The 14608-nt window shown below is 41.7% G+C and overlaps 1 protein-coding gene across 1 annotated transcript in view; it reads left to right on the plus strand.

Annotated features, from left to right (window-relative positions):
* Window positions 1–14608, plus strand: part of STK10 (serine/threonine kinase 10) — a 2623461-nt gene that overhangs the window by 2351339 nt on the left and 257514 nt on the right. The window lies entirely within an intron of this gene.

The following is a 14608-nucleotide window of genomic DNA, read 5'->3' on the forward strand; positions in this document are numbered from 1 at the left end:
CCTAGCCGTAAAGCAGTAGCCATCCATAGGGAAGTTTTTGCTGAAAAAAGTGGGTCTGTTTCTGCATAAATTCCTGTCAAAAAGGAACAAAAAACATAAGCATATGCCTTCTCTCTTTCTCAGTAACTCTGGACAGGACTAATTTATTGCACTTAGCTCGGGTTTTAGTGCAGGTTGTTGACCCTACCTGTATTGCTTTCTCTGTAAAAGAAAAAATGGATTCTTCATTTTCTGAAGAGATTCAAGAGTTGGATTGTGAAGACAGAGATTTGTGTTGCCTCGACAGATTTCAGAGTCCGATTCCTAGGAATGTGGCTTTGCCCAGTAAATGTGAAGGATTTTCTTTCTCCGAAACTATTTTCAGAGTGAATCAGTTTCATTTGGAAAATAATGGTTTTTCAGGCCGTCAGGGAGTATTATGATTTATTACAACTGGAATTTCTAGAACCTGCTTCTATTCCTCATATTCTGTCTGTTTTGGAGGATGTTTCTGTCAAAGCCTGCAACTTCCCATACAGCTTGCTGTTCCCCTACCGAATAAAAAAGGGTAGACTATATAAAGTGTCTCACTCTTTTAAGTTTTTATACACTCATCTCAAATCAAACTCATCAGCTATTGCTTTAGTGAATCCAGCTGATGATAAATATTTTTTAAATCTTAATTTCTGTCCTCATTACAAAGATGGGAATATTTTGCACAGATTTGGGAAAAAAAGTGTATTAGTCTGCAACAGTTGTCGAATTCTCAACCCGTAGTATGTTAAAGTTTATGCTTGTCTGTTGTGAGAATATGAGGAAGATGTTGGTATCTGTTTCCTCTTGTAAGGAGAAATCAGCTTTGTGTAACTTAGTTTATTCTGTATCTCAAGTGACTACCCAATGTTTGAAATGAGCATGTGGTTTTGTGGATGTTCTTCATCTCACATTGCTGCAGTCCTTACAGTGGAATGGTTACAGGAGGTTTGTCTGGCTGCTTTCTCAAAACCTCTCAGCGGATGTCAAAAATGACATTTTGAATTTTCCTTTCGATAGAAAACTAGTTTTTGGACTTTCTGCTACAGAATCATTAAACACTGTGATGAAGAAGGAAAGCTGATTCAAGGGATCTCTCAAAATTTTCAGCAATCCTTCTCCAAGTTTACCAATGGAGTCAGTGCCCTCTCTACAACTTTCTTTAAAAAAACAAATTAAACAGATGCAGCAAGCTGCTGGTAAGCAGATGTTTAAAAACGAATGGCAGGGAGGTTCCAAAAAGAAAGCAGAACTCTCAAAAATAAAAGACAGTCTAATAAGTCTGAATAACTCTGTGAAGGACTACCACCCCCCTCTATCCAACAGTCCCTTCATCCTTCCCAAAAGTCTGAATCTCCATTTTCTCTTTGGTAGCAGATAGGTTCAGACATCTGGGTTCTAATAGTAAGCCATCAAGGTTATATGTGGCAGTGGGAGTCTCTCCCCCTTTTTTGAAGAATTTCTCCTCATCCATCAGACTAGACTCTCTTTCCACCTGTTATTCAACATTTGCATGATTAGGGGTGATATAAACTGTCCCACCACTGTAGTTAGGAGGTGGATTTTATTACAGGATATTTATGGTGACAGAAGATTCTTGGAGACCAGTTCTGGATCCTTCTTTTCTAAATTTGTTTGTGATTGTACCAAGTATAAAATGCTATCTCTTCACAACTTGCTACCCATTATTCCCCATGTGTTTTCTAGTGACCTTAGATTTAAAGGATGCATATCACCATATTTCTATACATCCAGATTTCTGACACTTTTATGGTTTTCTGTGTCTGTATCATATTATGGGTTCTCTGCATTACCCTTTGGTTAATCTACTGCTCTAAGGGTATTCCAAAAGTGTCTAGCTCCTGTCATAGTCTACTGAAGATTACAAGGTATTTACATTGTTCCTTATTTAGATGACTTGCTAATCTTTGCAGAGTCTTTTTTCAAAATGTCAGCTGTCTTTCACTTGGGTAAGGATCTTCTACACAAGCTGAGATTCCAAGAGAATTTATAGAAGTCTTATCTAACTCCTTTTCATAGGATTGATTTCTTGGATTGTCTCCTGGACATCTCAGTTCAAAGACCTTTTCTTCCCCAGGAAAAAAAATAAATGTTAAGTTGTCTATCTCACCTTCATTCTTGCTGGTTGGGTTCGGAGCCGATTCTCAGCTCCAACTCGGCCATTTTCAAAAGCTCGAGAGCTGCTTACTGGCTCGAGGCCCCCCTTATATCCCATGATGCTTGGTGCTAGATACCCAGATCTTATTTGCCGCTTCTGCTATGAGGTTGCATTTACTGGCTCAGGTCGTATATTTTCTCTTTATTCACTATATTTAGGACTTTTTTGTACTTTATTGAATATACGCTTATTGTCATAGCTTAGCTGTAGGTTCTATGGTAGTTTGTTAGTGCCCCCCCCCCCCAAAAAAAACTTGTTTTCTCCTTAGAGAGTTTTCCTATCCCTCCCCCACTCCCGTTTACCTTTTCAAAGTAAGCCGTTTTAGCTAGAGGCTTATTGTTTTATTTTTTAAGGTAGACAAAGTTCATTAGAAATTGAGGTAGTTGTAGGTCTTATATTATATAGTGTGTGTGCTGTTAGGGTGTGGTAACTTGTGTGGTTTGTGTATATTTTTTTCCAGTTACCTACTCTCCTTTATACTTGTTCTTTGTAATTGATTTTCCTTCACAGGAATGTCTAAAGACACAAAAGTGTCGGGATTCAAGAAGTGTGACTCATGCTGTCAGAAAATGTCTATGACAGATGGTCACACTTCTTGTGTTTATTGCTTGGGCTCCCTACACATGCAGGACTCTTGTTCAGTGTGTCACGCCTTTAGTCCAAGAGTCCTGCAGGAGCGTAGGAATAAGCTTATCCTTAGGGGTTTGCTTAAACCTGAAGGATCACCGGCCAAGATTCAGTCAGTGAAACCTTCTAGGCCATCAAAGCTATCGACTCCCAGCTTGGAGCCGTCGCCAAGTATGGCTTCTGCTTCAACTTCGGTTCTGGCTGGAACCGAAGCACCTATCTCTACGTCAACTTTGGCTCCGACCGGAGCCGAAGTACCTATCTCCCAGTCGGCCCCAACTCTTCCATCGGAACCGTCAGGGAGTCGAAAACGCTCCAGGTCACCATCCTTGGAGTCGATGCACTCTGCTCCAGGGTCACCCTTACTGCAATCTGAGCGTAGTCATCTGTCCCACTTTTCTCGGTCGTCTAGGTTATCTGACCATGATTTGGAGAGAGTGGTGAGCAGGCTTTTAAAGTCGCAGGCCCTGGCAAAAATGCTATCCAGCCCCCCTCATCAGGGCTCTGCTCTACCTGTTTCTCCGATAGTTCCTCCTTCGACTCATCCCTTGAGTTCGGAGGTGGAGCATGCTGTGGCTGGAACCGTGGGTCCGTCGGCACCGATACCTCCCCTTTCAGTTCCATCGTCGGCTTCGATCTCTTCCATGATGCCGTCCTTGGAGGGATCTGGGTGCCGGGATTCCCTTGTCGGCTCCAAGGGGGCGAGTGGCATCGGACCCTTGTCCGACCCCATTCTCCCTCTTGGAGCTTCGGCGCAGGTGAGTTCGGCTCCTACATCGGCTTAGGAGCAATCTCTCTTGGTGCCGGGAAGGATTCCGGTCTCTTCAGAGCAGGAGCCTTCTCGGGTATCGGGAAGGGGCGCCTTCGAGGTCATGAGGAGTGTGCTGGCATCTGAGTCAGCCTCATGGTCAGCCTCATCGGCTCCTCCCCCCATGGTGCCTGCTCCTGCCTCTGCCCCTCCTCCAGACCCCAAGCGTGGGGAACAAGCGCTCCAGGGCACCCCATTGGGTGTATCTTCCTCTTCTGAGTCCTCCCCCATTCATTCAGAGGAGCCCCCTCGAAAGAGGAAATGCAAGAGGAAGCATGTTGACTCCCCTGAGTCTGTCACTTCAGATACAGTCTTGGAGGAGTCGGAAGGGTCCCCGAGATCCCCCTCTGAGGACGTCTCCTTCTCAGACATCCTTGAAATCCTTAGGCAGAGGGGGAACTGGACTACCCTTAACCCTTCCGAGGATGAGTCAGTATTCCTGGACGCATTTGGTTCCCGACCCTCCACCTCCTGGGTGTCTCCGCCTTTCGATCCACTGATGTCAAAAGGCGTGGTCAGCTCCAGACTCAATGGAACCAACTCCCCGCAGGCCCATAAAATTCATCACTGCCCCTCAAGACAAGCAATTTTTGACCAAGGGTGTTCCCGTGGATGCCATGGTGGTAGCAGCGGCCACTAAAAAGGAGTTGGCTGAAACTTCTTCGTCTGTCCATCCCCCTAATAAGGAATCCAGGACGATGGACAGATATGGGAAGCGGATGTTTTCCTCAGCGACCTTTTCTATGAGGTCTATTTGTGCCATTTTACCCGCCTTCAAAGGGATCTCCTTAAAGAGCTAGGAGATACCCTTCAAGATCCATCAGCTGCGGGGGCTCAGGCTAAGATTGCCTCCCAGCTGGCGACTCTAAATTCTGTAGTAAACTCCTCCATGCGGCTCATCTCTTATGCAGCCGATGGAGTGAGTAGGGCCGCAGGCACAGGTGTGGCTTTAAGAAGACATGCTTGGATGCGGTTATGTAGCTTTGCGGAGCCCTTCAAGACATCTTTCACCAACACCCCCTTTGGTGGTTCTGCTCTGTTTGGACCACAGGTGAAGGGTACCCTTACCAGGTGTGAGCAGGAAGGCAAGACTCTCTCTGGTGGTTCTGCTCTGTTTGGACCACAGGTGAAGGGTACCCTTACCAGGTGTGAGCAGGAAGGCAAGACTCTCTCTGCCATTGGAGTCCATTTTTCCACTCCTTCAAGACCGTATCCCAAGGGTCAGAAGAGAGGGAAGATGTGGTTCCGGAAATCCCAGGGAGCCATGCCTGACACACGTGGAGAGTTCCCCTCCAGGGGCAGAGGAGGGAACAACAATAGATGCCACCCTAGGGGCAGGGGGGATCCGCAAAATCAGGGCCAAAGAGAATCCTTCTCTGACAAGTCCTTTCAGCATCCATGAAGTGCTGCCCGACTGTCCACCTTCGGAGGCAGTTGGGGGAAGATTATCACTGTACCCAAAAGCCTGGCAAAGTATAACACAAGACAAATGGGTACTTTCTATCATATCCGAAGGCTACAAAATTCCCTTCTTTCGCACTCCACTCTTTTCCAACAAATCCCTTCCAGATGTTCCACCCAATCTAAGGGATCAAGCAGTTCAAGAAATTTCAAAACTGCTAAGAAAAAGAACCATCCAGTCAGTCCCAGCAGACCAACAAGGATCCGGAACTTACTCAAGGTTCTTTTTGGTACCAAAAAAGACAGGAGACTGGAGACCCATTCTGGATCTCAGCAGACTAAACAGGTCTGTTCAAAGAACGAAGTTCCGGATGGTCACGCTACAGTCCATTTTACCTTTTCTGGGTCAGGACAATTGGATGTGTTCCATAGATGTTCAGGACACATACTACCATATCAAAATGCACAGACGCTCCAGAAGAGTCCTCCGCTTCTGGCTGGGAAGCCAGTCATTATCAGTTCAGAGTGCTGCCCTTTGGTCTCACCACAGCCCCCAGGGTGTTCATCAAATGTTTGGCAGTAGTCACCGCTCACTTGAGACGGCAAGGATTCCAGGTGTTTCCATATTTAGACGACTGGCTCCTTACTGCAACCACCAGGAATCACCTGCTGCTAGCCAGAGACTACACCATCCAAACGTGCTCTACTCTAGGCATCACAATAAATTTCGAAAAGTCTGCATTGTCGCCTTGTCAATCTATCAACTTTATAGGCACAAATTTAAACACAAAGGACATGTCAGTGACTCTCCCAGCAGACGCCATTCGACGACATGTGCAGGTCTTATTAGGTTGAAAAAAGATTCAGGCCAGATTTGTCCTAAAAACATTGGGTCTCATGGCAGCGGCTATAATACTAGTTCCCCTTGCATGTTTTCATATGAGGATTCTTCAGTGGATGTTGTTCACACAATGGTCCTTCCAGCAACTCCCAGTGTCTCACATGATAATGATCACACAGTCATGCAAAAACCAACTTGTTTGGTGGATGGTTTCCCCATCATTACACCAGGGCAGACCATCCGTTCTTCCTCCTCCAGTAGCTACGGTGACCACAGATGTCTCTCTGATCGGGTGGGGGGGCATTTTCAGGGCAGAACAGTCCAAGGCACCTGGCACAAGTACCATCTGCATATCAATATCTTGGAGATGAGAGCTGTGCTTTTAGCATTGCAAGCTCTTCAGAACTCTCTTCCCACCGGGACCATTGCAATTCAAATAGACAATATGTCAGTGGTATGGTACATCAACAAGCAGGGCGGAACCAAGTCGTACCCCTTATGTCAAGAAGCACTCAGACTTTGGCAGTGGGTGATCTCTTCCCAACGGTTTCTGATAGCAGCGCACATCTCTGGGAAGTCCAACGTTATAGCAGACAGGCTGAGCAGAGCAATTCTTATGCCTCACGAGCGGTTTCTCAGTCAGACTGTGGCGGACAAAATCTTCCACAAATGGGGTCAGCCTTGCTGCAACCTTTTTGCCACCCCCTTCAACAGCAAGTGCGACAATTTTTTCTCTGTCCTTCCTCTCCCCGGACACCTCCCCAGAGACGCTCTAGTTCATGATTGGCCCCAGGGACTTCTTTATGCATTCCCTCCATTTCCCCTGATTCCCAAACTAATTCAGAAAGCTACCACATTGGGATGCAAGATGATCCTCATTGCCCCTTACTGGCCTCGACAAATTTGGTTCCCTTTCCTGCATCATCACCTTCTGGAGCAGCCCTGCACCCAATGCCAGAACTCCTGATCCATCAATCGGGCGGGCTGCACCAATCTCTTCAATCTCTCCAGCTCACTGCTTGGTTTCTCCACTTCCGACCTTAGCCAGGCTTCCCAACATCTCTCATTCGGTGCGTGAAATCATCTTATCCTCGCATAAGTCGACCACTAGGAAAACTTAGGCTAGCAAGTGGAAAAGTTTTTCCTTATGGGCAGAGAACAGGAAGATAGATCCCTTTTCAGCCCCTGTGCACCATATTTTAGAATTTCTAGCAGAACTTTTTCGAACAAGATCCTCTTCTGCCATGATTAGAGTTCAGCTAGCTGCAATTTCAAACTTTCATACGGGCCTATCTGATTCCAGCATCATGTCCCATAAGCTTTGTAAAGCCTTTCTTAAAGGGACCACTCTACTCAGGCCCCCAGTAAGAGATCCCCCGCCTCCGTGGGATCTAAATTTTATTCTAGCTTCCCTGATACTGCCCCCCTTTGAACCGGCAGCTTCCTGTTCCTTGAAGTTTCTTTCTTGGAAAACCCTTCTGGTCGCATTTACTTCAGCCAGAAGAGTTTCTGAACGTCAGGCTCTTTGTGTTCGTCCTCCTTACCTAGTTTTTCACAATGATAGAGATTCACTTCGGACTAACCCTTCCTTTCTTCCAAAGGTTACTTCTGATTATAATTTGAATCAGTCCATTGAACTACCTGTGTTCTTTCCAAATTATTCCAACAAGGCAGAATACAAGTTACATCAGCTGGACGTCCATAGACAATTACGCTTTTACTTGCATAGAACCAAGCAAATCAGAAAATCAGACCAATTGTTCCTGTCTTACGCTGAGGGGAAAACAAGGCATACAAGGTGGTCAAAAGTCACTTTATCTAGGTGGTTGACTTCTACTATTACCTTTATATATCAGTTAAGAAATAAAGAGCTTCCTGCTAAACCCAAAGGTCACTCCACCAGAGCTCTAGCTACTTCTGTGGCTTTTCAGGCCAGATTGCCAATGCAAAGTATTTGTGCGGCAGCTACATGGGCTAATCCACATACCTTCATTTCACATTATAAACTGGATGTGGCTTCCAGAAGCAGAGCTGATTTTGGTTCCACTGTTCTGAAGAGTCTGTTCGATGAGCCACCCAAGATTGAGGTGCTAGGGATGCTGTCCCAACCAGCAAGAATGAAGGCGAGATAGACAACTTTAACATTAAGAAGTTAATGTACCTGCCATAACGTTCCATGTTAGTTGTCTTCTTCCCGACTTCTTTCTTGCATCCCACCCTCCATCCCCCTATCCTAGTAGACCGAGAAGAGTTCCTTAGGTTTGTTGATCACTGGCTGAGTCTTCTCTGACTATTACTTCTGTCAGTCTCTGCAGTAGGTTCCTGTATCCTGCTAAATTTACTGTATTGTTATAATTGTTATTATTATGTCTGTAGTTAGGTTACCAAACGAGATCTGGGTATCTAGCGCCAGGCATCGTGGGATATAGGGGGGACCTCGAGCCAGTAAACAGCTCTCGAGCTTTTGAAGATGGCCGAGTCGGAGCCGAGGATTGGCTCCGACCCTAACCAGCAAGAAAGAAGGCGAGAAGAAGACAACTAACATGGAACGTTATGGTAGGTACATAACTTCTTATTCTTTATTTAAATCTGTTCTGGAGTCTTTCCACTCACTACCATCTAAGCAAGGGAATTCCTTAGGATTCTGAGACACGTGATACCTCTTGCAAGACTCAACTTGAGAAAAATCAAATGGTACTTGAAATACTTATGGTTCTGGCATCGACATCCTCTGAAATTTCAATTTCCAATAGCTGGGTTTTTGGAAAAGGGTGATTTTGTGATGGAGACACCAGATTTCTGAGAATCCAGGTCTCCCATTCTCCCTTCCTATCCTACCAAACACAACAGACTTGTCAGACTTTGCTTGGGGAGTATAGTTTATGGGTACAGAAGTGCAGGGCCTGACCAAATCACATAAACATAAGAGATGGTAGCTTTAATAAATGCTGTCAACTCTCTCTCAATCATCTGTGGTTGCCCCCCCCCCACACACACACACACTCACACACGCGCACACAAGTATTTACAGGCAGCACCACAGTGATGTGATACATAACAAGCAAGTGGGAAACAGATCTTATCCTCTGTGCAGAGTGTCCATGGTAGCTTAGGATATAACTTTTCAGCACAATCTCATTCTACATGATGCTCCTACATATCAGAGCAAATGTGTATGGCAGGCAAGCTGTGCAGAATCAGTACAGTCTCTAATGAATGGAATCTGAATCAGAGAGTCATCCAAGAATTGATCAGCTTTACGAACACCTCAAATAGATCTATGTGCCCCCACTCACAACAACCAGTTGGCAATATTCTGCTTCAGGATTCCATCCAAGAAAGCCTGGAAGACAGATGCATTTTCTTTTCATTGGACAGGATGTTCCTGTATTCTTGTTTACCCTTTCCAGTAATATCCAGGGGCATTCTGAAGATTAACAATGGCTCTCCATAGATCAAAATGGTGACATCATTCTAGCACAGGCAACAGTGGTTCTCCCTTCTTTTGGAAAGGGTGGGGGGTAATTAACACAAACTTTCTTACTGACTGGATTGACTCACACAAGACATCCTAATCCCAGACAACTGCAACTGGCTGCCTGGATGATAGAATTTGAACACCTTTTAGGCACCTTTTTTCTGAGGATGTGCAGCAGGTATTAATGGAGGCAAGAAAGTCTGCTACTAGAAAATCATATCTTAGTAAATGAAAAAGGATTTTTTGATTCTAAGAAAAAAAAGCAGTACCCATTCAAGGCTGGTGTTTTCCTGGTTCTGCAATATTTTTGTGATCCTGTGAACTGTCGTACTCTTCAATCATGGCTCATTTGCCGGCCATTTCAGCATGTCTGCCATGCATCTCCATCTTTCAGGGCAGTCTAATGTGAAAATGTTACATAAGAATGCTCCTAGAAAACAGGTGGCTCCTCCATGAGTGCTTAATTTTGTGTTGGAGGAGCTAGCTCTTGGTCCATCTAAACCAACTCATCAGGTTGACTTGAGGTTCTGATCATGGAAAACAGTCTTGGTAATTGTTCTGATTTCTGCAAGACGAGTATCTGAATTGCGAGCTCTCATGGTGGATAAGTCTTCTGTCATTTTCCACTAAGGTAAGGTTTCCTTAAGAACTAATACTTCATTTATTTATGCCTAAAGTTGTGTCCAAGTTTATCTTAAGCCAAGTTATGCATCTTCTTTCCAAAACTTAAAAATGAAGAAAAATGATGCTCCATACCTTGGATAGCCACAGATAACTGCAATACTATCTTAACAGAACAAAATCTTTCACAATTTATGATCAGTTGCGAGTTTCTTGTGAAAGTGAGAGAAAAGGACAATCTGTGTCAAAACAGGTTATTTCAAAATGGTTGTCTCATGCTGTTCTCTTTTGTTACACCAGCCTCAACAAAATTATTCCAGGCAGAGTCAAGCCACATTTTACCAGAGCTTTGGCTTCACCTATGGCTTTTTGAAAAGGTTTGGATTCTTGAAGTATTGAAGTATTCTAGAAGCAGCAACTTAGTCCTTTCTGCACAGTTTTTCAAAGCACTGTAAACTAGATTCCTTCTCCAGGTCTAGGACAGGCTTTGCTAGAAAAATTCTTCAGGGATTCATAAACTCTCAGCCTTCTTACTCCCAGTCATTTTACTCTTGGTAATCTACCCATATAGCTTAGATATATGTGTCTTTCGGCTTTTCCCGGTTAGGGGTTGCCACAGCGGAACTCCGGTCCGCTAATGATTGGCAGTAGATTTTCACGTGCTGGCTTGCTGGGCCTAACGCACAACCTTCAACGAAGGAACGCCCATTCACGCAGGTCGACACACAGAAGACGCTCCAACTGAGAATCGAACGGGCAATGTCTAACTGTGAGGCAACAACAATACCGCAGCACCACCACGATGAGCATAATACAGTTGTGTAAACAAAACTACCATAACAGTAGATGTTTGTATGATCACTGCTGCAGTACCTGCGACCTTCCTCCACCCCCATTATTTTTGTATGTTTCCTTTTTTGCCTGGGTGCAGATGTTTAATATTGTATTCTTAGCTTTGCCATCTCAGGACTGTAGCCTCCCTCTCACTATTGGCATGAAAGCTCTGAAGGGCTTGGCATCAAAACCTAACATTCAGTCATCTCATCTCAAGCTTGACAAATGGTTTGGCACGTGGAAGGTGCCCTGAATGCTTTGGTAGCTAGTCAGCTGTTATATCCTTAGCAGGTTGTAACCTATATAGCTTAAAAAGCTACTGCAGCAGTTATCATTCAGACATCTGATGTTAGGATAAGTTTACTTACGCAACTGTGACTCTTCCCTTCTTTTGAAACTGGCCAAGGACAATTACCACAGGCTTCCTTCCCTTCAGATTGAATTTACTTCCACAAGGCAGAGGTTGTTTGATACACTACAACCTGAAAACACGTTGACTATTTTGATATCTTTTTACCACCTTTTTTTCTAAAGATTTGCAGCAGGTATTGGAACAGACTAAAAAACATGCTGTTAGGAAAGTCATAGATGTATAAATGGAGTTTTTTTTCTAGTTAGTGCCATTCTGAGTTATTAGAACTGTTAAGGTCCAGCTGCTTCTGGATCTTGATTATTGATGTGAGCTACTGTTCCCTGGCCTTTCTTACTTCCTCTATCAGGTTTAATTTATCACCATTTCTGCTTGTCTTCCCTGTGATTTCCCTCTTTCTTCCTATGCCCAAAATTTAGCAGTTTTTGAAAGGGATTGTCCATATCCATCCACCTAGAAAATATATTTATTTGAACCAGCTCATCAGACTGAACTGATGATTTAACACTGAAGATCCCTTAACTCATTGCTCAAACTTCTACTTGGAAAATACAAGCTCTTATGATGAGTCATCCCTTACTCATTTTCCATAAGGACAGGGTTTCTTTGTGAACAAATCATTTTATAAAATGAATGTCCAAAAACCCCAACAGTGCAAAGTCCACAAATAAAAGCTAAAAAAGCATGGTCAATGCCAGGAACTGCTTTATCGAAACTTTTATTCCACAAACAATTTAGTACAGATTGAGCACTTTCATCCCCTCCTGGGGATTTCATCAGAATCTGCCATATTACATTTTCATCCCTTTAAATACCCTACCAATTTCTGATGTCATTCTTTAATTAATAAAACAATTAACATTTTAAAATTTTTTTAAAAAGACCGCTTCCATATAACTATCTTACACATGCTAACCAATGCAATTTCCTATTACTATATTTCTAAAATATAATTCAAAACATTCATAAAAAACTACATACAATAAAATGGAATGTTTGTAGTCCAATAACATATTTAAATCCATAAAATATTTAAAACAACATAAAGTGGATTTTTACAGGCTTTAAATATACTGTTCTGCCTTTTTATTTAGCACTGGCTTAATAGATATAATTTCTTTCAACCCTGGGGGCATACTGGCTTGTAACTTAATTTGCCATTTAGTCTCCCTTTCTTCAACATAATTTTTGTAATTCCCTCCCCTCAGGTTTCTTAAGACTTTCTCCAGAATGCAGAACTTAAATTCCTTACAATTATCTGACACTTGAATGTGCCTAAAGAGGGCATTATTAACATTTTGTGTCTGAATTTGATAACCATGTTCATACATCCTGTCCCTGAGTCTCCTTTCGGTTTTCCTACATAAACCCTGGACAGGATGTACACATGCCTAAATATATAATTCCCCTTGTCTGGCAATTCCCTTTTACTGGTCTAATAACTGTCTTTATGTCATTCCCTAATGTAATACACTTATCTTGACAAACAAACATGCATTGAGAGCATGTCCCACATCTATTAGTCCCTGTTCTATCATAAATTTTCATATTTTCATTCTCGAAATTCCTTTTTAAATTCCATCCTACCTTATATACAAAATTAGGGTTCTCTCCCCCTATATCCCATAACTTAGGGTTATTTTTAAGTATAACCCAATTCTTTTGTATAATTTTCCGAACCTCGTTTGCTTTCTGTCCATAGGGTATGACCATTGCTCTTTCAAACTTATTATTATTATTATTTATTTTAGCTTCTTTAGTTTGAAAATCTTGTGTAGCACTATTATTGCCCAATAGGGACTTATATTTCTTCCCCCATTCACTTTTTACATATGCTAGTGTGTCATATATTTTCTTCTCAGGATACCCTCTGTCCAAGAACATTTTTGCTACTACTTTCAACTCATAATCCAAATCTTCACATCTAGATGTCATTCTCGCTACTCTAATAAGTTGTCCTTTCACTATACTATTTTTCTGTACCACTGGATGATTACTAGAGTATTCTAAATATGAGTTGCTGAAAGTAGGCTTTCGATATATTTTAGATGTAAACCTCAAATTATTTATTTCTATATTGGTATCCAGAAAATTGACTCTTGTTCTGTCATAACTATATGTAAATCTAGGAAAGATTGTAGTATCATTTATATAGTCCATAAATTTTATTATTTTTTTTTCAGGACCTTCCCACACTATAAGTATATCATCCAAAAACCTCATATATTTTTTAATATATTTTTTATAAGTACTCATAAAAATATATTGTTGTTCCCAATGGAGAAGTACCATGTTGGCAAAAATGGGAGCACAGGAGGCTCCCATCGCTACCCCCTTATGCTGTCTATAGTACTCTCCTTCAAATAGTATGAAATTATTATCTAATACTATTTCCATAAACTCTAATATCAAATCCTTTTTGTCTTGGGGTAGTTTAGTATTCTTAATCATGGCTTCTTCAAAGAATTGTAAACCTTCAATTTTAGGTATAGATGTATATAGATTAATAACATCAATTGAAAGGAAAATAATGTCCTTGGTTCAAAGATTATTGTCCATAGGACCTAAAAAATCCCATGAATCTTTTAATATATGTTCATGGTTATATAACATATTTTTCAACCATCCATCCACCAATACACAAAAAGGGGTAGGTCTTAGACCCTCTCCCATCTACTATTGGTCTAAATGATAAATTCTCCAAGCCCTTGTGAATTTTAGGTATGCCAAATATCCCAGCCACCCTGGGATTAAATACTTTCAAATAATTATATGTCTCTATAGATATTCTTTCATCAATTAAATATTCTTCCAGATAATAATCAATTTTCTTATAACTAATATTTAACTCATTAAGGGAAGATCTATAGTATGTATGTATATCCGAAAGCATATATAACATTCTCTGTGAATATTCTAAGGTGTCATAAAAGACCATCCCACTTCCTTTGTCTGGCTTCATTATTCTTATACTCACATCTTCTTTCAAACTTTTTAATAATTCTTTTTCCTTAAAGGTTAAATTACTATAATGTAATTTCCCTTCTTTCCCTTTAAGTTCATATATTTCGCTAGTAATTGCTTTTTCCAAACAGATTAAAGTGGGATCTAAAGGTGGATTATATGTACTTTTCTTTTTAAATACTTTAGTACTTTCTTTTTTATTATTTTCTCTTTCTACTGATAAATCTTCACATATATACCCTAAATTAATTTTCCTTAAAAATAGTTTTAATTCTATGATAGTTTCTAGATAATCCATACTTTTTGTTGGTACAAATTTCAAACCTTTCATACATAACTGGAAATGTTCTTTCTCTATACTAATCCCAGCAAAATTATATATATGATACCCTTTATATGTATGTACTACACCTTGTATTGTTATTCTCTCAGTCAATTCTACCTGTTCAGTTTGCCCTCCTTCCTCCACACAT

This window comes from Protopterus annectens, chromosome 4.part0 (assembly GCF_019279795.1).
Source record: "Protopterus annectens isolate FY-2018-M chromosome 4.part0, PAN1.0, whole genome shotgun sequence".
Taxonomy (NCBI): Eukaryota; Metazoa; Chordata; order Ceratodontiformes; family Protopteridae; genus Protopterus; species Protopterus annectens.